Source organism: Ascaphus truei, chromosome 19 (assembly GCF_040206685.1).
Source record: "Ascaphus truei isolate aAscTru1 chromosome 19, aAscTru1.hap1, whole genome shotgun sequence".
NCBI classification, from domain to species: domain Eukaryota; kingdom Metazoa; phylum Chordata; class Amphibia; order Anura; family Ascaphidae; genus Ascaphus; species Ascaphus truei.
Window position 1 is genome coordinate 3,619,449 of NC_134501.1, and position 25,802 is coordinate 3,645,250.

At 45.0% G+C, this 25,802-nt stretch overlaps 1 protein-coding gene across 7 annotated transcripts in view; it reads left to right on the forward strand.

Annotated features, from left to right (window-relative positions):
* ZNF536 (zinc finger protein 536) overlaps positions 1–25,802 on the forward strand; it is a 422,190-nt gene that overhangs the window by 361,668 nt on the left and 34,720 nt on the right. Inside the window, exon 9 of one of the 7 annotated variants that reach the window (XM_075576324.1) lies at positions 21,867–22,250. The exons of the other annotated variants lie outside the window; for them this stretch is intronic. The gene's annotated coding sequence lies outside the window, so the exon portion shown is untranslated. Of the gene's footprint in view, positions 1–21,866; positions 22,251–25,802 lie in introns of those variants that run through there. 7 annotated transcript variants of the gene reach the window in all.

Genomic DNA, 25,802 nt, shown 5'->3' on the forward strand with positions numbered 1-25,802 from the left:
TTTCATTGAAGACTGTACCAATTATCGTTTCAACATAAAGTATTAGGAGATCAATTGGGAGCTGAATGCCATTTCCTAATGGTTATACAGTGTTTTATTTAAGCTGCCTTGACAAGCTGTCTGGGTTGTGGGAAAAAGACTGAGCAAATAATGAGGGAAAGGTTTATAAAAAAGACGAGGGTGGAGTTTGGCACAGGATGTGAGCCATTCATCAACATCTCAGCGAGGATGATGGAATTAATAAGTACTCTTAAAGAAAAAGAAAAGAGAGTTTGCTTGAGCATTTCTTCCTAATTCTGTTGCAAAAAAAAAAAAGGGACATTGACTCGAACGTGAATTTAGTTCGTTTTTTTTTTAATTAACAAACTCCGTCATAAGATATCCCTTAGAAAAGATCATATTTTCTATTTCAAAAGGCCATTATCTATTAATAATAAACACTACCTTGACTTGTGTACTTGAATAAACGAACAGTTTTAAAAACAATTCTACAAAGTCATTTGTGTGAACTCTGAAATGATAATGAATAAAATAACGCTCTTAATATCCCCTGTCCCAACTGGTTCAGTATAACTTTGATATATAATCCAAGTTTAGCACAGGAAACCAAACTGTGTGTGTGTGTATATATATATATATATATATATATATATATATATATATATATATATATATATATATATATGTATATATATGTATATATATGTATATATACAGTACTTCCTGAATCCTCCTTGAAATTAAATTATTTTGTTGCAGTTTATCAGAACATTTCTCACTGTTTCACTCTTATCTGCAGTGATCTTAGTGCTGAAAGATATTTGCTTTGCAAATCAATGGGCTATTCTGTTATTATATTGTACCAAGCTGCTGAGTTTTTTTTTTTTATTCTTCTGCAGATCTAATGCCACCATCTGTAAAGTTCTGGATTTTATAATACATCTAAGCTGTTTTTAATCTATTTTTACTGCCATGTTCTGTCCTCAAATGTCAAAGAGAGCAGAATAGGTCTCGGAATTAACATGACAGTTAAGAAACTTGGCAAGATTGTAGAGCAGATTGTGACATTAGCAAAATACAAAAGAGATTGATGAAATTAACATTAATGTATGCTTGTAGACACTCTAAAAAAAAACCTATATGTTCACGGTAATGGGATAAAAAATATGGATGTGTTTTTTTTTTTTGGTGTTTATACCGTTAAACACAAATCTGTGCGGTGAATAGAAATTTCCATATGAAAGGAATATACTAAAAAGTAATGCAGTAATCCTCTCCCAGGATTAAACAACAGGTTTATGTATCGGAGGTCAGATGGGCATATGCTTCTTGTGGGGTGCCAATTTCATTTGAGGCTTTTTTTTTTTGTGGTGATAAACAGCTTTGAAAACCGAAATGCTGTATTTCGGCAGCTGCAAAATGTATTATAGGGTTGGCCCGCCATACGCGCCGGAGTTCATTTAAGTTCACAGTTAATGCAAAAAATAAGTTGTACTGCTTCTGCCTTCTTATAACACAAGCATTATTAAAATGCTATCTTTAAAACATGGTGTCAGTTTCTGCCCTTTAAATTTCACAGCTGCTTTACTTAGTCACCCCTCTCCCACTAACGCCGGCACCGCTAGTGAAAGTGGCGCTTCTCAGCAGAAGAGCTATTTGTTTGGGAATAACAGGCAGTAAGAAGACTCTGTGTGCGACGTATTACAGGACGCCAAGCAGCAAACTAAAAACCATGCGTGGCCTGTCAAACGCTATCCGTGACCTGTCTTGAATTATTAAATTAAGTCTTTGATAGCCATAATTAGTTAATCACTTGTTAATTGAGAGCCCCATTAGTGCAAATTATGATTTCCGTGCACGCTCTCTCGGATATTTCTTCATGGGTGTTTAAAGATCCTACTAGGGCGAGGCTTAATTTGGGTGAGAGAATTCTCTTGCCTTTCGTCTTGCACAAGGGCGGGCAACTCCAGTCCTCAAGGGCCACCAGCAGGTCAGATTTTCAGGATATCCCTGCTTCAGCACAGGTGGATCAATCAGTGGCTCAAAGACTGAGCCACCTGTGCTGAAGCTGGGTCTGGTTGAGCCACCTGTGCTGAAGCACGGATATGCTGAAAACCTGACCTGTTGGTGGCCCTTGAGGACTGGTGTTGCCCAGCCCTGGTCTAGCAGATCACTTAGCTTTAAGCTTGGGTAGCCTGCTTCAGCACATGAAAACGCCGCGCCACTGACTGAGGACGGACCAGTCGTGTGAAGGAATCCGAGAGGCTTCAGACACGAATACAGTCATTGCCGTTATATACAGCTAGTAAACGACAGTGGTTTTTATCTTCACACACGGATGTTCTTAAAGCAGTCCTTGGGTGTTAATATGGCATTTCTTTGCATTATCTGAACCGGTATACACTGTATTTAATGGTCCAGTGAAGCCCACCACCAACAAGACTTTAGCATTTTAAAGCTGCAGACACAGCGATATCCTACGTGTGTGTTTAATAAATCGGTTCTGTACTGTGGGAAAATACTTGTAGCATTTTTTCTAAAAAAAATGTATACAGCTGTGACTGACATTGTTAATGTATTATAATGTAACAAGCATTTTTTTTGTTTCTACAGCAACCATTAACAAAGTCATATCTCCTTCCTCTTCTGAAGCAGGCTCTGGCACACCCCTTTTTGAGCCTTGCCCTCTCTCTAGCAGTGCACCAATTGTATGTAGTGACTGCCTGGTCACATGATCTTCCACACAGAACTGCATCTTTGGTCCTCTTCTGCTGCACTGACAGCCATTTAGTAAACCCCCGAGCCGAATCTTCGCCGATCGATCACAGGAGAACGGATCGATCGGCCACTTAGTTAATTACCTATCATTGTGTGGATTGTATTGATGCGCATTTTAAAGGGGAATTTTTTTTAAATTTTTTTAAATTCGGTGGCTGGGACTGCAGCTTCAATGTTCACCAATCAAAATCGCATCTTCATTTCCCGGTGAGTACTTGATGTTCTTTTGGCTGGTAGTATTCTGGATAATGTCTCAGGAGGGTCCCCCGAGCTGTGAATGCCATGATGAAGCTCCGAGGGTCACCCCCAGATCAAATAATGGTAACAATAAGTTGATGGAGGCAGGATTGCTGCTTTCAACACCAAATTGTCATTGGTGCCTCAATTGCAGCTGAGTAAGCGGGTTGGATTTGCAGATGTAGCTGGTGACCTGGTGACCTGGTGACCTGGTGACCTGGTGACATCACTTCCCCAGCTAGCACAACATATCCCAGTATAACTTCAGCGGGGCCGTACTCGGGCCGGCTGGGATTATCGCGGGACTCGGTGCAGGGACTGTTCCCTTATCCGGCGCGGCACCTTCTCCACGTTGCAGCGTCATGTGACATCACGGCGCGACGCCATTTGACGTCGCGCTGCCATGTTAACGGCAGCCTGCAGTGGGAGATGCTGCGGGACAAGGTAAGAGACAGTTACAGAGCCCCGGTGCGCTCCCGCAGCAATCAGCTTTGTTGCTGTGGGGAAGAGCGCGTGGCCTCGGTAACCGTGGGACTCGGTGCAGTGGCACTGGTGGAACCTGTTAATATTATACCAATATTTACTAAGCAGCTCTGTCCCATACAACACCTTCCAGAGACAAAAGACACATTGCGGCCTATTCACGTGAAGCTGTCTAGTGGTAAAACACTCTCTTGTGATAGTGGGAAAGTCACTTTATCTTTCTGTGCACTACAAATAGATTGCAAGCTCTTTGGGACAGAGACTGTGCCTGCAAAATTCCATCAGCGCTATAACAGAAACCGCCAATAAAACACTGAAATTAAATGGGCCCTTGTTTACTGAACAGAAGAATATGCTCTGGTAATATACAGGTACATATACTGAATATTCCCATGGGAAAGGGTCATTTTAAGGAACTACTGTATACAGCAGGGCTGGTCAACTCCAGTCCTCAGGGACCACCAACAGGTCAGGTTTTAAGGATATCCCTGCTTCAGCACAGGTGGCTCAATCAGTTACTCAGTAATTGACTAAGCCACCTGTGCTGAAGCAGGGATATCCTGAAAACCTGACCTGTTGGTGGTCCCTGAAGACTGGAGGTGGCCACCCCTGGTACAGAACAACCTTCTGCATCCTCACCTGATCTACCTGGGCAGGTTACGCAAATACAAAGTAACATCTTCTTCACTTCAACTACTTTGCTTGTAATAGTTAAGCACCTTGTTGTTTCCCCCTCTGTATAACCGCTTCCGCTGTAACTGGCGTGTTGTTTCCCCCTCTGTATAACCGCTTCCGCTGTAACTGGCGTGTTGTTTCCCCCTCTGTATAACCGCTTCCGCTGTAACTGGCGTGTTGTTTCCCCCTCTGTATAACCGCTTCCGCTGTAACTGGCGTGTTGTTTCCCCCTCTGTATAACCGCTTCCGCTGTAACTGGCGTGTTGTTTCCCCCTCTGTATAACCGCTTCCGCTGTAACTGGCGTGTTGTTTCCCCCTCTGTATAACCGCTTCCGCTGTAACTGGCGTGTTGTTTCCCCCTCTGTATAACCGCTTCCGCTGTAACTGGCGTGTTGTTTCCCCCTCTGTATAACCGCTTCCGCTGTAACTGGCGTGTTGTTTCCCCCTCTGTATAACCGCTTCCGCTGTAACTGGCGTCTTGTTTCCCCCTCTGTATAGCCGCTTCCGCTGTAACTGGCGTGTTGTTTCCCCCTCTGTATAACCGCTTCCGCTGTAACTGGCGTGTTGTTTCCCCCTCTGTATAACCGCTTCCGCTGTAACTGGCGTGTTGTTTCCCCCTCTGTATAACCGCTTCCGCTGTAACTGGCGTCTTGTTTCCCCCTCTGTATAACCGCTTCCGCTGTAACTGGCGTGTTGTTTCCCCCTCTGTATAACCGCTTCCGCTGTAACTGGCGTGTTGTTTCCCCCTCTGTATAATCGCTTCCGCTGTAACTGGCGTGTTGTTTCCCCCTCTGTATAGCCGCTTCCGCTGTAACTGGCGTGTTGTTTCCCCCTCTGTATAACCGCTTCCGCTGTAACTGGCGTGTTGTTTCCCCCTCTGTATAACCGCTTCCGCTGTAACTGGCGTGTTGTTTCCCCCTCTGTATAACCGCTTCCGCTGTAACTGGCGTGTTGTTTCCCCCTCTGTATAACCGCTTCCGCTGTAACTGGCGTGTTGTTTCCCCCTCTGTATAACCGCTTCCGCTGTAACTGGCGTGTTGTTTCCCCCTCTGTATAACCGCTTCCGCTGTAACTGGCGTGTTGCTCTGGCCACGTAGACCACGTGGTGTCTTCCAGTGTCCGGTGTTTTGTAATAATGATAATAATAATAGCTTTTTCTTGTATAGTGCTGACAGTGTACGTACCCTGCCCCGTAGAGCTTACAATCTATGTTTTTAGTGCCTGCGGCACAGGGAGATAAAGTCCGAGGTCACAAGGAGCCGACACCGGGAACGGAACCACTTGCATGGGTTTCAGAGTCTGCTTCGTCACTCGCACATTCTCCTCGCTGCGCAGGACACGGGTCAGTAATTACGCCATGCGAATAGTACTTTAGCGAAAGTTTTGGGGGGATAAAATGATCGAAATAATCCATTTTAAAAGAAGATTTACATTGATGATGAGCAAGGACAAGCAAAGTATCTCTTGGGGTATTATGTCTGTGCATAATAACACCATTAGAGGAATGTATCAACCAACACTGTACATTTGATATCATTATAATGAATACATTCCAACAACATTAACAGCTACCTGAATCAGCCATATTGTTAGCCCAGCATGGCAAACACATGATAAATGGGGATCAGGCCACTGACAGCTTTCCCAGGCCCCAAATCTTGACCTGAGCCATGGGTTGCTAAGGGGGGTCCAGCTTGTTGAGCGGAGGTGGGGAGCTAGTGTTGGCCGCGGAGGGTTGGACCCTAGAAGGGGGGAGGCAGTGACCTTATCTTTGAGCACAGGGTGATGGTTTAGGGAAGGGACACTTTCTGACCATAAATTGGCACCAACTTTCATGATCGGTTGGCTGGACCCCCACCTCCTGCCAAGCCAGGGACAGTTCTCCCGGGTCTTTATCCCAGGCCAGGAACAGTTCTCCCGGGTCTTTAACCCAGGCCAGGGACAGTTCTCCCGGGTCTTTAACCCAGGCCAGGAACAGTTCTCCCGGGTCTTTAACCCAGGCCAGGAACAGTTCTCCCGGGTCTTTATCCCAGGCCAGGAACAGTTCTCCCAGGTCTTTAACCCAGGCCAGGGCAGTTCTCCGGGTCTTTATCCCAGGCCGGGGACAGTTCTCCCGGGTCTTTAACCCAGGCCAGGGCAGTTCTCCGGGTCTTTATCCCAGGCCGGGGACAGTTCTCCCGGGTCTTTAACCCAGGCCAGGTACAGTTCTCCCGGGTCTTTATCCCAGGCCTGGGACAGTTCTCCCGGGTCTTTATCCCAGGCCGGGGACAGTTCTCCCGGGTCTTTAACCCAGGCCAGGTACAGTTCTCCGGGTCTTTATCCCAGGCCAGGGCAGTTCTCCGGGTCTTTATCCCAGGCCAGGGCAGTTCTCCGGGTCTTTATCCCAGGCCGGGGACAGTTCTCCCGGGTCTTTAACCCAGGCCAGGGCAGTTCTCCGGGTCTTTATCCCAGGCCTGGGACAGTTCTCCCGGGTCTTTAACCCAGGCCAGGGACAGTTCTCCGGGTCTTTATCCCAGGCCAGGGCAATTCTCCGGGTCTTTATCCCAGGCCTGGGACAGTTCTCCCGGGCCTTTAACCCAGGCCAGGGACAGTTCTCCCGGGTCTTTATCCCAGGCCAGGGACAGTTCTCCCGGGTCTTTATCCCAGGCCAGGGACAGTTCTCCCGGGTCTTTAACCCAGGCCAGGGACAGTTCTCCCGGGTCTTTATCCCAGGCCAGGGACAGTTCTCCCGGGTCTTTAACCCAGGCCAGGGACAGTTCTCCCGGGTCTTTAACCCAGGCCAGGGACAGTTCTCCCGGGTCTTTATCCCAGGCCAGGGACAGTTCTCCCGGGTCTTTATCCCAGGCCTGGGACAGTTCTCCCGGGTCTTTAACCCAGGCCAGGAACAGTTCTCCCGGGTCTTTATCCCAGGCCAGGGACAGTTCTCCCGGGTCTTTATCCCAGGCCTGGGACAGTTCTCCCGGGTCTTTAACCCAGGCCAGGGACAGTTCTCCCGGGTCTTTATCCCAGGCCAGGGACAGTTCTCCCGGGTCTTTATCCCAGGCCTGGGACAGTTCTCCCGGGTCTTTATCCCAGGCCAGGGACAGTTCTCCCGGGTCTTTATCCCAGGCCAGGGACAGTTCTCCCGGGTCTTTATCCCAGGCCTGGGACAGTTCTCCCGGGCCTTTATCCCAGGCCAGGGGCAGTTCTCCCGGGTCTTTATCCCAGGCCTGGGACAGTTCTCCCGGGCCTTTAACCCAGGCCAGGGCAATTCTCCGGGTCTTTATCCCAGGCCTGGGACAGTTCTCCCGGGCCTTTAACCCAGGCCAGGGCAATTCTCCGGGTCTTTAACCCAGGCCAGGGACAGTTCTCCCGGGTCTTTATCCCAGGCTTGGGACAGTTGTCCCGGCTATTCCTCACCCCCTTCCTCCCCTCCCCCCTTTCCTCCCCTCCCCCCTTCCCCTCTTCCTCCCCCCCCACTTCCTCCCCTCCCCCCTTCCTCCCCTCCCCCCTTCCTCCCCTCCCCCTTCCTCCCCTCCCCCTTTCTCCCCCCCATTCCTCCCCTCCCCCCTTCCCCCCCCCGCCTCTATGCTGGCAGACATGATGAGGTTTATATATGAAATAGATAACTAGAGTCAGCTTGATGTGCATTTTTATTAAAATGGCACCTTCATTTTTTTCACTGCATAATTCACACCTCATAAACCCAGGAATTAAATGTTCAACTTTAGTTTATTTAAAGCTGTTCGAGAAAGCCATTAAAGTACAATAAATCCCTTAAACATTATGTCCTCGATGTGTGAGACTTGAGACCCACCCAAAAAAGTAACAATGACGCAATCTTCCAAAATCTGGTTCTAGAAAGCTCCGGAAATCGCAACAATTCGCAGACATACACTCAGGATATTTTGCGTTCCTTGCTAGAGATGATGTGCGATGGATTTTATAATGACGCAGATAGAACGCCCGGTGACGAGTCGTCCCCGTGCCAGACAAGATTCCAGACCAATCCATGTGGTCGAGCTGACCTCCTCTGTGGCACAAGGAAGACGGGGTTACAGAGTATCGCAGGGGCGGCCAACTCCAGTCCTCAAGGGCCACCAACAGGTCAGGTTTTCAGAATGTCCCTGCTTCAGCACAGGTGGCTCAGTCATGATAATAATATTCTTCTGACTGCAAAACTGGGACAAAATTGCCACGTTTGTTCCTTTTCACTGATAAATCTGGAGCTATATTGTGCTTTAATGGAGCCCAATGTGCTCCCGAAAAAAATGTATACAATGCAAGCAGATAACTGTACGAGTTTAGGAAAGTAAGTAAATCTTCTTGTAGGCATACTGTACTTCTCAAATGGCATCTTCGATAAAGACAAAAATGCGTATTTTTCCCAAAATAAAGTATAATTTATTGCACGATTAAACTATTTAAACTTACAAAATGTCACCGTAATCAAGCTTCTTATTATTTAGGTAATTGATTTAAAGCCATCTAAATTCTTTAGCAGGAAAATAAATCAAATGCGAATCTGCTTTGAATTGCTAGGTAAATATGGGCAGTACTATTAGTACTTTTTATCAAAAGGGAAAACTCGTTGGTTTATATAATCCATTTTAAAACCAGATTTACACTGATCTGTGCAATCACATCAGACATACCAGGCACTCACCTCTCTAAATATTTTTAAACATATAAATAGTTTTAATGTTGATCAGAAAAGGTGGAGCGTCTCATTCTAAAATGGCATAACCTGAAATTGTTCTATATTTCAGCTCTCCCAATACGATGTGGTCTGTCCTTTTTAATCTATTCTTGTTTGGCACCTTTGCCCAGTGGAAAATAAAACCACCTTGATGGTGGGCAAGGTGCCACATGGGCAGATGGTCACGCATGTAGACATGCCAGAGAAGCAGCGTGTGCATCAAGCCTGAATGTTAGGTTCGTTATTCATGTCCAAGAATGTTGGACAACAATATATGGAGGACTTCAACAATAGGCTTCGATTAAGTCTTAACAGCACAAAGACACTTCTTTTGTCATTGGCGATTTGAGGTTGATAAATGCAATATATTGTTATCTTTTGGGGGGAGAGACAGATGAGGAGGGAAGGTGTCCACCACAGGCTCGCCAGGGAGAAGAACAGCCGGCCATTGGCCAACATAGGTTTGTGATCAGGCCAATCTCCTTCTAAATAGCTCAGTTGGGCTGAGCGCTTAGACTAGAGCATTGTAGGATTTTATGTATAGTTTATCCTGATAAAGCCAGAAGACTGCACATGATTAAAGACTTCTTTTGAAGCTTTAGAAAACCCTATTTTTGTTTTCGTGTCATCTGTGTCCAACAAATGTGGTTATTGTTAAACTCTGGTTAACGTGAGAAGTGTGCCGGCATTTAATACTTGATTTCACCTTGTCACGGGCAGACAGCCGCGTATCTCACAGAAGATTCACGAGCTGCTTATCAGTGAGGAAGACTCAGAGGCTGCGGTTTACATTGGCCAAATATCTCGTGTTCATATTAAAATTGCAAAAGTAATGTTATTGCCATTTTAATACGGCTTTGGAATGGCTAATCCAATGGTGTATTAAACTAAAATCAGACCACCACAGGAACACTAGTTATGGACTTCAAATCAATTCCAGGGTGATAATAGCCCAGTAACCCTTAACACACCCTTAAATATGTGCACATATTGGCAAGATTACTGTTTCTGTGTTAACTCTGAACATCTGCTGTATTATATCCTAACTAAACTGTCCTTTTAAACTGGACAGGAGGAATCATTCTCTTCACTTTTATTTAAGGAGTCACCGTGCAATTAATATTTTATTAATATTACTTATATGACTCCACCCATGCAAGTCGCATCGTACAGAATTACCATGTAGACAAATTCATTTATAGCGAATGATTCAGTAATATGGGAAATACAACACCTGGGATCAAATTAAACATTTAAAGACAAGGGCCCTTATTCTGAAAAGCTCGAAGGTGCCGATCCGGCAGCAGTGTCGCACGGAACGCCGCCTTTCAAAGTCATTCAGGCTTTACCCGCGATCTGCGCTATTCACACTTACAGAATAAGGGCGGAGGTGTCATTGTCTTAAAGAACTCGCAGGCTAACTATATACTCTTGTTTCTTTATATATTTTGTAGGGTGATCTTCTAATAATAATAACTTTATTTATAGAGCGCGTTTTCCTTCGGCGCAGTTCATTCCCACTGGTTTTGCCCCAAAGTATATGAATGGGCCATAAGGTGTCTTATGGAATAGGTAGGATCCCTTAGTAAATATGGACCTGTAACCCAGACTTGATTCCTACTGGGGAAACAATGTGTTTATTCACTGCTCTAAGAATATGTGATATTGGTTTTTCCAGAAGAAACGCCCATTGGTTGAGGCAGATTTGAAAATCAAAAAGGTCCCAAAGAGATGGTGCTTGGCCAACCAGAAGTGCTTGAGTTTAGAGCAGGGGTACCCTTACCCCCCATAGCCGCATTGTCAGGGACAGGGACCGCGGTTGAATTGTGATGGTAAGCGGTACAGACCCCACTACTTTTCCATTTACCGAAAAGTACGACTACTTTTTTTCCGTCTATTTGCAAACTACTAGATTTTAAAAGAAGTTGGGTCTTTGGAGACAGCCTCTTGCAATCAGGCAATCAGAGGAGCGTTACTATTTAACACACAGGATGGATACAGACTTTCTATATCCTAATACTGCCACACGGGGGCGCTCCCAGTCCACGAATTGAGTGGAAAGGCTAATAAAGAACAAATATTCTCCCCAGTTGATACACTGCTAAAGAATTGTGATACAAAAAAAATCATCCGCCCTCCCAGGGTTTGAGAGTCCTTCAGAGTGGGAAGGTCGGGGAATATCAGGTTTTTTTTAGGGGGGGTTATTCTGTTTTTGACAGTTGACAAGGTGCTACTTCTTGAAACAATCTGGATATTTTTTTAAAATAATAAATGTTGATTGAAATGGGTGAGGAATTCTTGTATACAGCTTATTTGCTTTTTTTTATTCATATGTTGCATGCAATTCATATACTGTATCTGAATGCTATTTCTGCACAAATCTGAAATTTCTATCAAAGCTATATTTAAAAAATAATAATACTTGCATTAGTATGAATAGGCTTTTTCAGATATTAACCCTTTCTTGCCAAAAAGTACTGGTACTCGGGTTGATATTGAGAAATTCTTCAATTGTTGCATAAGAGGGGGAAATAGTTTTGACCTCGTTTGAGAAAAATGTATAACAGGAGCGGCCAACTCCAATCCTCAAGGGCCACCAACAGGTCAGGTTTTAAGGATAACCCTGCTTCAGCACAGGTGGCTCAATCAATGGCTTGGTTATTGACCGGCTTATATAATTCAGAATACCACAGAGTTTCCATAGGATTCAATGGCAGTAATAACGCAGATTATCGCAGAATATAACCCCTTCACCACATCTATAGGAAACGAGGATGGCAGATGGGTGCTGGGACAGGCTGGTGGGAACCCCCAGGGAAGCAATCTTCCAGAGTCCCACCTCTCACGGACTAAGTTCAGCTTGGTCAACATGATGTTTAAATCATTTAATAGATGTAGTTGGGGCACAACGTTTCAGGGAAATAGCTTCGTCCGGCGAACAAAACGATTTGCCACCTGAAGCAGGGGTTTCCACAAAATGTCGTGACCCCAACAGCATCAACAAAAATTACTTAGATGTCCTTTTAACAACTGAGGATTGTTCTTGTGCGTCAGGATTCTTGAACACCATACAACGCATACTGTAGGTACTGGCATTTGGTTAAAGAACCTGTATATAAGAGGAAGATATATACTGTAGGGTGCAGTGCTGCTTAACTCCAGTCCCCAAGACACCCCAACCAGTCAGATTGTAAAGCAGCAATCCAAGCTGTTTTTTTATTTTTTATTTTTCCCTTTAATATGCGCATCAATACAATCCACACAATGATAGGTAATTAGCTAAGTTGCCGATCGATCCTTTCTCCTGTGATCGATCAGTGAAGATTTGCGCCGGGGTTCACTAAATGGCTGTCAGTGCAGCAGAAGAGGACCAAAGATGCAAAGTTCTGTGGGGACGACCATGTGACCAGGGAATCACTAGATACAATTGGTGCACTGCTAGAGAGAGGGCAGGGCTCAAAAAGGGGTGGGCCAGAGCCTGCTTCAGAAGAGGAAGGGGGTGTGACTTTGTAAATGATTGCTACAGAAACAAAAAATGCTTGTTACACTATACATTACAAATGTCATTCAGAGTTGTTGGTTTTTTTAATGCTACATGTATTTTCTCATAGTACAGAACAGATTTATTTAAAAAAAAAACACATGTAGGATATTGCTTGGTCTGCAGCTTTAAGGATGTCCCAGCTTCAGCACAGGTGGCTCAATCAGTCCCAGCTTCAGCACACAGGTGGCATAATCAGAAGCACAGGCTTTGACTGAACTTTTGATTGAGCCAGCTGTGCTGAAGCTGGGACATCCTGCAAACCTGACCCGTTGGGGGGCTAGAGGACTAGAGTTTAGCACCTGGCCTAGCTTAATGAAGCTTGTGAACCTACAACCAAGTAGCCAGAACCCTAATAATTGTGTGGGAACCATATGCACCCCCCACCCCACACCCCCACCTGATTATCCCGGCATTACAGCCGCGCTGTAGATCTTCAGACGCTGCTTTTCTTTTAGGATGTCATTTTATGTTAATTGAATGCAGTGTTAATCTAATGAAGTTTAGATTTATGATCATTTCTACACAATGTCATACTGTAATCAATACATATCCCAACATTTGGATGGACAGATGAGAAAATCTGCTTCATGTCTGCATTTCTGGCTATCAGCTGTCAATAATTCCTCATTTGAATCCTTCAAATGAGCAGATTTATGCCGCTAAGGTTATTGCATTAATCACCAAAATTAAGTTTTGGGTGGAATAATGTGAAAGGTCATGTGAATTCTGAGGAGCAGAGGCATTATACGTCCATCTTACATGTTGTGATGCTAAATTAAATAATAGATAATTGAATATGTGTTTAAATACCCTGCTTGCATGTTATCTGTTCCACCTCAAGAGATAACACGTTGTGTTTGCTTTAATATTTGTATTTATTTTTCCCACTGTTAAGGGAGCAATTCATGCACTTTTTAAATGTATTATTTATCATTTTTTCGACATTGGATTGGAGCCGGGGGTCTCGGGAGCTGAACCCCGTTAATTTCAGCTCCGGGGACCCCCTGCTTCCGGAGATACCATAGTATGTCGGCAAAGTTTAAAGCCCCCGGTCACGTGGACCAATAGGAAGTCTCTTCTGATGTCACAGCTTCCTATTGGTCTGCAGGGTGCGGGAGCTCCGGACAGCGGCCACTGTGGTTCCTGCCAGCTGAGCGGTGTGGCTGCCAGCACTGCCCGGAAGCAGGGGGTCACCGGAGCTGAACACCGGAGCCGAAATTAATGGGGTTCAGCTCCGGAGACCCCCTGCTCCAATCCTATGTTAAATATCAGTAACAGAACTGTGTCTTACTTAAACTCTTCCGTGCCCTATAACGGTGCAACGTACGCCAGGAAGGGTGGCACCCTGGCTGCCCATGTGATGCACCCTGCACGTCACCGGGTGTTTGCAATCACAGCTCAGGCGGGGGCCTCCCCTCTAATTTACCACACGGGAACACGGAATTGCATGTGCAGTGCGACCGTCCCTCCGCCACTCGCGGTCACGTGAACACTGCGTCCTGTAAGATTGTGTCTGGCGCCCCACAGTAACAGAGCACGATCTCCCCAAAAGAAACCAGCACGTGGATTACAACATAGCTACTATGTCTAGGGGGCGCAAGAGTCCCAATCCTGGGGTACCCAAGGGGTTAAAGAAGGATCAAGCTGGAAAACATCAGCTCTTTTTAAATAGATTTTAGAAATTATTATACAATGTGTGCACTAAAAGCGGCACGAGAGAGAGAACCTATCACAATAAATCACTTTGTCTTTTAAACGAAAGTGGTACTAAGTGTGTTCATAAAAAGTACTGGCAGCATCAAACTTTTACCTCTGTATATACTCTCACCAAAGGCTACGCGATATATACTGTAGCATGATTCCACTGCGTGCTCATTTCCATTTCATTATATAACTGTGCGATTGTCGGGTATAACGAGCTGCGTTTCGGATTCACTGCTGATGCAAAGGCTACTCTTTCATGTACATAAATAAAACACCCTCTCATGGTGTAACCAGCCGCGTACGTGCAGGTGCTGAGCATAACATTCAGCTTTTTGGTAAAAAAAAAAAAAAAAAAGAGAGCGGCTATAGGAAGAATTTTTTTTATAATAGGGAGAATTAATGCACCAATCAGACGGTTTTGACTTAGTTAACGTACTTGCCTTATTAACAGTGAACCACTTTTTACCAAGGTCAGATAGCCACCTGGAGGATACTTTATTAGAAGCACTGTATAAATACTTTGAACAATAAAATAACCAGGTGACACTTTTTAATGATAGTGGCTATATATGTTTATCACAGAGGCGATGCACTCTCAGGTTTTCCAGTGTTTACCTTTACTGATACAAACAATGATTGACGACCTTCATCAAGATGAAGATCTGGGTTTGGGCGAAACATTGATCATTGTTTGTATCAGTAAATGTAAACTCTCTGTAAGACCTGACAATGCATTACCTGGCCTGTCTGACAAAGCCAAGCAATGGCTCTATGTAACAGTGAGATGCCCCTTTCTATCTTCATATATATATTATATTATATATATATATATTATATATATATATATATATATATATATATATATATATATATATATATATAATTACAGTGAATCCTTATTTAGAGGATAACAGAGCTGTTCTAGCACGCAGGGCAGTGCTGTTGATAATATGTGCTAACTGGCCCAATGGCCTCTGATCCTTTGTAATAACCAACAGCAGAGTCCTACCTTACATGTTGTATATCTGTATTAATGTTTGGCATAGGTTTGCATTGGCATTTAATACAGTGAAAATTTACATATATTACAGTTGATGCACATTTGTTAAAAGAGTTTATGCCAAGTAAGACCTTTGACACTAAGAAAATGGAAAAACATAATGGAGTTATGTGCACTGTTTTATATATCCAATTTAATATTTGTATCAACTTAACTACCCGCTAATTTTTACTATTGTACTGTATGTGGTTATGGGGCAAGGGTCCCAAAGACAGTGCTCAATCTCGTTCAGAACTTCAATAGATAATAATAGTCCTTATTTGGTTGTGGAGTCAGCCTATAACCATAACTAGGTATTGGACCCAGTGCTTAGGACATGAATCTATCACATATGACAAATAACATGTATGAGGGTTAACGTACCGTTACTTTGTAGGATTGCGCCCTACATGACCCTTGTGTTGCTGCACTGTTACCGGTCATCCAGTCTCAATGAAGGGAGACATACAATACTCACATATGGCTGTTCTCCTGTGCGTGCATCCACGCTCGGTGTACAATGTAACAGTGAAAGAGATCCGAAGATTCCAGCGGTGCACAGCTTGTAGAAATGGGAGACCAGCAAGGTGTAGATTAAAAATAAAAATTTATTGAAAAAACATTTGGTATGGGGGACACACTCTGATGCGTTTCGGACCTGCGTGGTCCTTAATCATAGAGCTCTATGATTAAGGACCACGCAGGTCCGAAACGCGTCAGAGTGTGTCCCCCATACCAAATGTTTTTTCAATAAATTTTTATTTTTAATCTACACCTTGCTGGTCTCCCATTTCTACAAGCTGTGCACCGCTGGAATCTTCGGATCTCTTTCACTGTAATTTTTACTATTGACATGCCCAAAAGCTAAAGCTGCTTCATACAGGGCAATGTGAAAAATAATGGGATTCATTGCCACTAAAGGGGTAATTCTATATTGAGGCCGTTTTTGGATGAACATCACCATAGACTTTGATGGGAATTTTCAGCCACGTCGGAGTATATAGAATATGGTCCTTAGTAACACAGGATGAACATTTCTTTCGTTTTATGGCTAAAAAGAGCAATTGTGTCTCATGACGCTTTGGACTCGATGCACAAAGTTTTGTTAGGCCCCTTAATGTGGCATTAACCGCAGGTAACACCATGTTAACACCAACACCGTATCCACTAAAGTCATCAACGTAACTGTAACTCGGGCTAACATTACGCTAAGGGCGCAGCATAAATATTAATGCCCATTAGTAAAAATGATATACAAATACAATTCTAATTAGCCGTGAGCATACCCTATCCACTATAATAATATTAACGCCACTGAAGAAAGATACTTTCCATTTGGCATTAGGTACTGACCTGTATGACTTATTACTCAATGCATACCTACAATAATAGATAAGAGTTAATTCAATTAACTTTGTAATATATTAACTCTTTAGTAACTACTGTAGATGGCCATTCAGAGCTTCAAATGGGTTAATATATACCTCAAACTACACTAACTACCCCCTTGCATACAATAGAGGTTAATAAGGCATTCCTTGTCAATACCTTACTAACTGTTATGGCGGGTAAGGGGTTAACTCGTCCTACCCTTCCCCAGGGGAACAAACCACCCGCCCTGTCGGCTTTTAACCCCAACATCCACCCCCTTTACCTCTACCTATATTAACAAACCTACCCCTACCCTCTATATTGATGGTTAACAGACCTAACTAACCAACCAAATTAATTAACCTAATTAACCAAAGGAGGCTCATTTGAATGTAAATGTGGATAAAAGGGTCCTGCACCTAAAGCTGCAAAAGAAGCATGTAAATTCAGAACCAAAATCCTAATATTTTTAAACAGTGACATAGTTTAAATAGATTTTTCTGTAGCTGTTTTATCAATATCATCATTTCCTGGATGTTTTAATAACTCTGTTTTCCCATAGATACATTTAATAAATGAACAGAGCACGAAACGTGATTAGAAATCACCTCAATGCAATTATTAATGTCGCCGTACACTCATTCCAACACTTCATTTCACATCCATGACTAGTTTATAACATTTGATACAGGATAGCTTTGCATCTTTGCAATTTTCTTCCAATTTAAAAGCTGTGCAAATATTAATATTTACTTCAATAATGGAACCTTTGAGAATTCAAACTTGTCTCCTCTGAACGTGGCTTTATGAGAAATCTTTCGATATGATTTTTAATAAAGTTTGGGGAACTTTATTACATTTCAAAAGGTAAGTAGGAAATATGTCGTCTGAAGTTTATTCTAACGGCAGCGTTTTAAGAAACGCGTTTCACTTAAAATGAGGAAAAACATTTCCGTTCTGTATGAGAGCTGTTCAGAAATAGTACAAATACAATGTGGTTTCTGCATTATATGTAACTCTCTGTGTCCCCCTTCTCTCTCTCATATCAGCCGTAGAGGGTTATTCTGTTTCCACCAAAAAGGCCAATCTGGCAATTTTCAGCTGAAATTTCCTATTGACTTGAATGGGGTATTTCGGCTGCTAAGGACAGGTTAAAGGGGGGAGGAGAGAGAGAGAGAAAGTGGGGAGGGGGGACAGAGGCAGAGGGGGGACAGAAGGAGAGGGGGACAGAGGGAGAGGAGAGGGGGCGGGAGAGACCAGGACGCGCGTACAGAGTGACCACGTGCGCGAGCATACAGAGTGACCACGTGCGCGAGCATACAGAGTGACCGCGCGAGCATACAGAGCGACCGCGCGAGCATACAGAGCGACCGCCAAATGAGCACGCGAGTGTACAGAGCAAATTGAAAATACAATTCAAATAGTTTTTTCCGCGCGACGACCGCGTCACGTGAGCGGTTCAGCCAATGAGGGCGAACCGGACGTAGGACGCATCCGCCATGCCTCCCAATCGCCTCACAATAGCCTCAAGCCTAGTGCATGCTTCGGTGTGCGTGTGTGACGTCACGCGGTCCAGCGCGAATTTACTATGATCGCGGCCTTATTCATAGTAGGGTTAGGTGATAGATATTTTTGCAATGATCAGAACAAAAATGAGAAAAAGGTCCCTTTATAGTATTGATTTAGGTGTGCCCCTATAGACCTTGTATAAGGAGTGGTCGTTCCTACCAACAAAAAGAGAGAGAAAAACAGCTTCAGCCCCTCTGGCTTTGTCCTTATTACTTACAACTAAACGTACCAGAGGTTCAGTGTTAACATCATTTTATTATTCAAAGTACCAAAAATAAAAACATATACAAATATATTCACCATGCTTGCGATTATATCAGCGGTAAATGTATCCCCACTTACATCTTAGAAACAATACATCGACAGATATCAGCAGTGTACAGCAAGTCATTTTCAAGCTAAGTAAAAATACAATAAATGGCCTAAGTGGCCACAAATCTTTAATAATATCTTTCTAAAATAGCACATTAATCACTAAATATAATCATAATTATAACATTTTTGGTATCTTGTGCACGTCAAACTAAACTCCTGTTCTGCGTATGTGTGTAGCAGGCCCGTTAAAGGCGCCGTTCCTGTGAATAACATTCCCTATCATATACTTATAGGCGCTGGTTTGGTTAATGAATATTTATCCATGAGGTTACTTATCCCCAGGCTTGTGAGCATTCGGATTGTAGTCAATAGGTCAGCTGGTCCCAGGTCAGCACCATGGATCCTGTCCTGCCGACATGACCTCTTCTGCCACTCTCACACCAAGTATTCATGACCTCTGTCCCCTCAGTGAATAGCTGGGTCTCTTGGGGGTCTGTAGAGCTTTGTGACTCTCACTGACGTTAATGATGCTGCAGGGTCTGGTCACTCTCATGTCCACCGTGCAGTATTCATGATCTCCTATGGTACGGATTTCAGAGCAGTTACACAGAGCCGGCGGTTGCTTCTGGGCTGGCCACAGTATGGAATGCCCCTCTCTCAGGCTTGCATCCATCCTCACCCTTAAGCCGTGGAGTTAAACTGCGCGATGCCATCGCTATTGTATTATTGATGATCACTATGCATCTCTATACAAGTCAAATAAAGGTTGCTGCAAATACAAACGCCAACGTGCGTTTCGCCTCCCACGGTGAGCGCTTCTTCCTGGCAGATGTTTACCCTGCTAAGCAGATTCATCCTCTCGAGCACCGAAAGGATTAAAGAGACAGTCCCTCTTAGTAGTGAAAATGTATATTAAACAACTTCCCAAAGAAAATAGCTTTTCAGGAAGATTTATTCATCCCTAAAGTGGAAATATCACTTCCATCTTGCAAAACAATGAATGGGAACCCTGCAGTCTTATCAGCTTGGGTGAAGAACGTAGGCTAAGGCTCCAGTGCGCGCTCCGCGTGGGGCTCGTTCCTGGCAGCAGCGCAACCTGGTGGACTCCTGGAAACGCGTGATGGGGAGGCGTGGCGAAGGTGCGGCCATGACGTCACGCGGCTGGTTCGCCCTCATTGACTGAACCGCCGCCGTGACGTGACCAGCGCTCCGTCACCACAAGAAAAGGCAAAATCCTTGTCTTTACAAAATGTGGTCGCGCATTGTGCCGGGGTGCGCATGCAGCTACTGGGGCCGACCACATTGAGGACTGTACCTTGTGTGCGCCGCGCACGCCGTCGTCGGCCACTGGGGACCAAGCCTTACAGAGCCATCAAACACTCACAAAGACGTATGTATTGGGCTCATCGGTTTGTTCGGTCTCTTGCTCTGCATTAACTTTATGCATACATGTCTACATGTAAGGCCTCGGGCCGCGCTGATCCGCGCTGATCCGCGCTCCGGCTCTGCCTCGTCTGCTCAAACTGGAGCTTTTTTGTGTCCTAGTAGGCGAGGCAGTGAGCGCGCTTTGGGGGCAGAGGCGGGGCTAGTCTCTCGCTCCCATTGGATGTGAGCGGTCACGTGACCGCTTCTCTGAGCGGCAAATTTTACATTTGCCTGTCTCCAAAATATCTGAGCCTCCGCACGCATGCGGAAGCGGCTGCTAAAGCCGCGCTGATGACAGATGCAGGGGGTCAGTGCATCTGCTCAGCGCGGCTCAGCGCGGCTCACCGTACTATGTCCCAGGCCTTAAGGGGGTTATAATATATGCCTAATTTCAGCTGAGTGTTCATCAGAAACAGGAGGACCCTTGTGCCCCCACAAGTTAAGAATTCAACCAGTGCACTGTCCCAAACATGTTTCAGGGGCACATTAATGAGGATTGCAGTGTGCCTAAAAACAGATTTGTGTTGCATTGTAACCTAGGCAGGACAGCAGCGTCGGGTCGGATATACTGCATGTCCTCTGAAGTACTCATGTAGATATCAAATAGATAATGTCCATTGAACCCAACTTGACCTTCAGCATCCAGCTGTCAGCTTGTAATTGGAAAAGGGAAACATGTTTATTTGCAGCAGGAGAATGATTCTCCTGGTGCAAGAGAGGGACCTCTAGCAGGTGACTGTGTTTGGGACATTCTAACGGGATGCAAATATTGAGTATTTGGCGCCACTTACAGCGCGTGATCGTTTCACCAATTTAGGTTTAGCGCGGAATGTGTGTTTGTTCTTTGTGTTTTCATGTTTATTTGCAGGTTGCAATACCTTACCTTGAACAAATAAACAAAAAATAGCACATTCTTTGGATACTGCATAAACAAAGTACTTTAACCCTTTCAGTGCCAAAGGGTTGTGCCGCTCTTCAGAGCGATCACGAGATGCAGTTTCTGTTCCGGCCGTTGGACCGGATGTGACGGGGAGGGGACAGGCCCCACCCCCCCCCCCCATCCCTTTCAGTGGGGTATGCAATGGAACGCCGATCCTGTGCAGCCCCCTAAAAACGAGCCGGGTTCAATGTACGTCATAAGGACCCTGGGGTGCCACTTTTCTTGACGTACACTGTACGTCATTGGGGCAGTGAAGGGGTTAAATGTATACTTGTCAAAGAAACTCCAACATCTATGTGGTAACAGATGGGAGAAGGAGCGGCTCAGTGAGTAACGACACTGACTGTAATGACAATAACACTGCGTGTGAAGCAGGGGAACCTGGTTCAATTCCCGGTGTCAGCTCCTTGTGACCTTGGGCAAGTCACTTTATCTCCCTGTGCCTCAGGCACCATAAACATAGATTGTAAGCTCCACGGGGCAGGGACTGCGTCTATAACATCCCTGTGTGCTGCGTACCCTGTCCCCCGATGCTGCCCCCGTTCCCTGCCCCCCGATGCAGGCCCCCCTTTCCTGCCACCATCCCTGCCCCCTTTCCTTGCCCCCTTTCCTTGCCCCCCTTCCCTGCCCCCCTTCCCCGCCCCCCCTTCCCTGCCACCTGATGCTCCCCCCTTCGCTGCCCCCGATCCTACCCCTTCCCTGCTGCCCCCCTTCCCTGCCACCTGATGCTGCCCCCCTTCCCTGCCACCTGATGCTGCCACCCGATGCTCCCCCCTTCCCTGCCACCCGATGCTCCCCCCTTCCCTGCCACCCGATGCTGCATCCCATTGCATAGAATTAAGATAAATACTCTGCATACGTCCTCCTTTGCTTCTCCTGTACATTGCACTTCCCAGGTTTTCTTTCCCATGCTTGAACAAACAGACCATTAGCTGCTGCTATTGCCACATTGCAGAATAGACGCTCCATCGCTGAGATTTAATGCTATAGAATTACGTTGCCCTGCTATTACCTCACTAATTTTGTCAACTTCATTCTGGTATCCATAGCTACTTTCTTTATTGTTTATAATTAGATTATTTTAAGAGTGATTTTATTTTATTTTCAGAGCCATGATAAGCGTGTTTATGATGCGACTGAGGCTTAGTTGAAATGCGCCAACAGTTCTAGTCAAGCAGATGGTGACCCTTGATTCAACTTGCCCTCTCATTCAATTATTCAGCTGTATTTAATTTTTCTCAGCGGCGCTCGGCTGTCATGGTGTGATTGGAACTCTAGGTGGGGCTAGAGACCAGCCTTAAATAAAAAACCCCGAACTGTGAGAAGATCCGTACAGCGTGATATTCAGGGATTCTCCATCTTTGAACAATGGTTCAGTTTAATATCAAATTATGTGAAGAATGACCATTTTGACAATATTATACATGAATTGGTAAACAGCTTTTAAGTAATTTACATTTCAATGAGGGATTTTATAGATTTTTGTGTCTAATATTTGCCTTTATGATTATTTAAATCCTTCATTTTTTACCAGGCGGGATTACTACCGCGAGAGCTAATAGTCAAATGAATATTATTTTTCATCTTGAAAAGTCTGTATATGCTACTGTGAAATATAATAAAGCATATGTATTATTATTTTTTATTTATTTTTTAACAATAAATTGAGTTAACGCCCTTTTCATCCTTTCTTGTCACCACAGATCTAAGGTTACAGATTTAAAACTAGTATATAGTTCAATATCAAAATCATAAGTTAGTTTTTGGAATGTACAAATATTTAGAAACATTTTTAGGAATATGAACTATTCTATTATAGAATATTGGTGTAGTTACGTGCCTCGCTGATTTTCTGTGAGTCTCATTGATTTGGAGGCTGTCTCTCTGATTTTTTTGAACCCAGCAGTCTCAGAGACTTCAGAGCAGTCTCACTGATTGATATACGTTAGTCGTTTCCTATTAAAATGGCATTCAGGACCCCTAAATTTCAAGGATGTCGGTTGTTAGAGCTTGACAAGTCGGTGTGAGAGTCTGTACTAAGGGGCTTTGTGTCAGGTTAGTCTAATAACACCGTAGGACTGTCAGCAGGAAAACAAGTGTTTCTTTCTCCAGGATCTTAGATGAATGCAAGAAAGTAGCGTCATAGTCAGATCGGTTTACATTACAATAAAGACATGCATACATATATACTGTACATACTGTACATATACATACGGTACATATACATGCTGTACATTGCCTTGTTACATTTATTGACCCTCAGTCAAAATATGGAGTCAAAAAGGACGGCCATTGAATCATTTATTGTCACGTCACAAGGATGCCTACTGGTCCTTATAATCTGTCCCCAAACCTCCTGGTGACACAAAAGTAACCAATTCAGAGAGATGGGCTGTAAGGACGGGCTCTAATTATCCAATGCAGTAATGCACGGGGCTTAACAATAGGACGCATAGGGGGTCATGCAGTAATATATGGGGCTTAACAATAGGACACATAGGGGGTCATGCAGTAATACACAGGACGCATAGTGGGAATACGCGCTTCAGCCGTAAAAGTAACTTTGGGGAAAGGAGTGCCTGACCCCAAGAGCTTACGCTCTGTGCAATGTGTTGCTGGCCTCTCACCGGGTGATATTAGTTATAGTTATGTCATCCGTATCAGCAACGCTCCCAGATGGTCAAAGTCAGTTAGATCTAGCAAGATAAAGAAGTCGCGAATCCCACTGCGCAGTGCGTGGTGCGCAGAGAACGTCGGAGACCATTTCTTACCACTATAAAGATATGTGATTCTTAGGCTACGTCCATAGAAGGGGGAGCCGCGCTGAGCCGCGCGGACGCTCCGCGAGGAGCCTCAATGAGGATGTCTTTAGAGGGGGCTCCGGCGAGCGTCCGCAGGCGTGCTGAGGCGCTGGCATTTTCAGCCGACAGCAGAACCTGTTTCTCAGCGCGATGTTGGCTGAAAACACCCAATCAGCACGAAGCAGCGTCATGACGTTGGCGCTTCGCGGGCTATTGGCAATGAATTACCCCCCTTAATATACACCCAATAATACCCCCCCACAATACACACACACACAATACCTCCACAATAATTAATTACCCCCCATATTATACACCCAATAATACCCCCCCACACTACACACACTCACAATACCCCCCGCAATATAATATCCTGCCTCACAATACACACAATATAACGTGCGCCCCACAACATAATACCCCTAATTTAATATCCCAACAATATAATACCCCCCAACACCCCCCACAATATCCCTCCACACAAAATACAAATAATAATACAATAATACACACAATAATACAATAATACACACAATAATACAATAATACAATAATACACACAATAATACAATAATACACACAATAATACAATAATACACACAATAATACACACAATAATACAATAATACACACAATAATACAATAATACAATAATACACACAATAATACAATAATACACACAATAATACAATAATACACACAATAATACAATAATACACACAATAATACAATAATACACACAATAATACAATAATACACACAATAATACACACAATAATACACACAATAACACACAATAATACAATAATACACACAATAACACACAATAACACACAATAATACAATAATACACACAATAACACACAATAATACAATAATACACACAATAATACAATAATAGACACAATAACACATGCACCTTGGTGGTGACACGGAAGTTGGGCCCTGTCTGCTTCTCTGCGTGTCCCCAGACACGGCTCTGGCGCAGTGACTAGAATGCCCTAATATGGGCATATCCATATTAATGCCTCCTACGTCACTAATGTACCGGCTTCTGTTGGGGACACGCAAAGAAACGGACACGCAGAGACACGGACACGCAGAGACACGGACACGTAGAGACACGGACACGCAGAGACACGGACACGCAGAGACATGGACACACAGAGACACAGACACGGACACGCAGAGACATGGACACGCAAAGAAACGGACACACAGAGACACAGACTTGCAGAGACACGGACACGCAGATACATGGACACGCAGAGACACGGACACGCAGAGACACGGACACGCAGAGACACGGACACGCAGATACATGGACACGGAGACACAGACACGCAGAGATACGGACACGCAGAGACACGGACACGCAGAGACACGGACACGCAGAGATACGGACACACAGAGACACGGACACGCAGAGACACGGACACGCAGAGACACGGACACGCAGAGACACGGACACGCAGATACACGGACACGCAGATACACGGACACGCAAAGAAACGGACACGCAGAGACACGGACACGCAGAGACACGGACACGCAGAGACACGGACACGCAGAGACACGGACACGCAGAGACACGGACACGCAGAGACACGGACACGCAGAGACACGGACACGCAGAGACACAGACACGCAGAGACACGAACACGCAGAGATACGGACACGCAGAGACACGGACACGCAAAGAAACGGACACGCAGAGACACGGACACGCAGAGACACGGACACGCAGAGACACGGACACGCAGAGACACGGACACGCAGAGACACAGACACGCAGAGACACGGACACGCAGAGACACGGACACGCAGAGACACGGACACGCAGATACATGGACACGGACACGCAGAGACACGGACACGCAGAGACACGGACACGCAGAGACACGGACACGCAGAGACACGGAGACACGGACACGCAGAGACACAGACACGCAGAGACACGGACACGCAGAGACACGGACACGCAGAGACACGGACACGCAGAGACACGGACACGCAGTGACACGGACACGCAGAGACACGGACACGCAGAGACACAGAAACACGGAAACACAGAGACACGGACACGCAGAGACACTGACACGCAGAGACACGGACACGCAGAGACACGGACACGCAGAGACACGGACACGCAGAGACACGGACACGCAGAGACACGGACACGCAGAGACACAGACACGCAGAGACACGGACACGCAGAGACACAGAGACACGGAGACACGGAC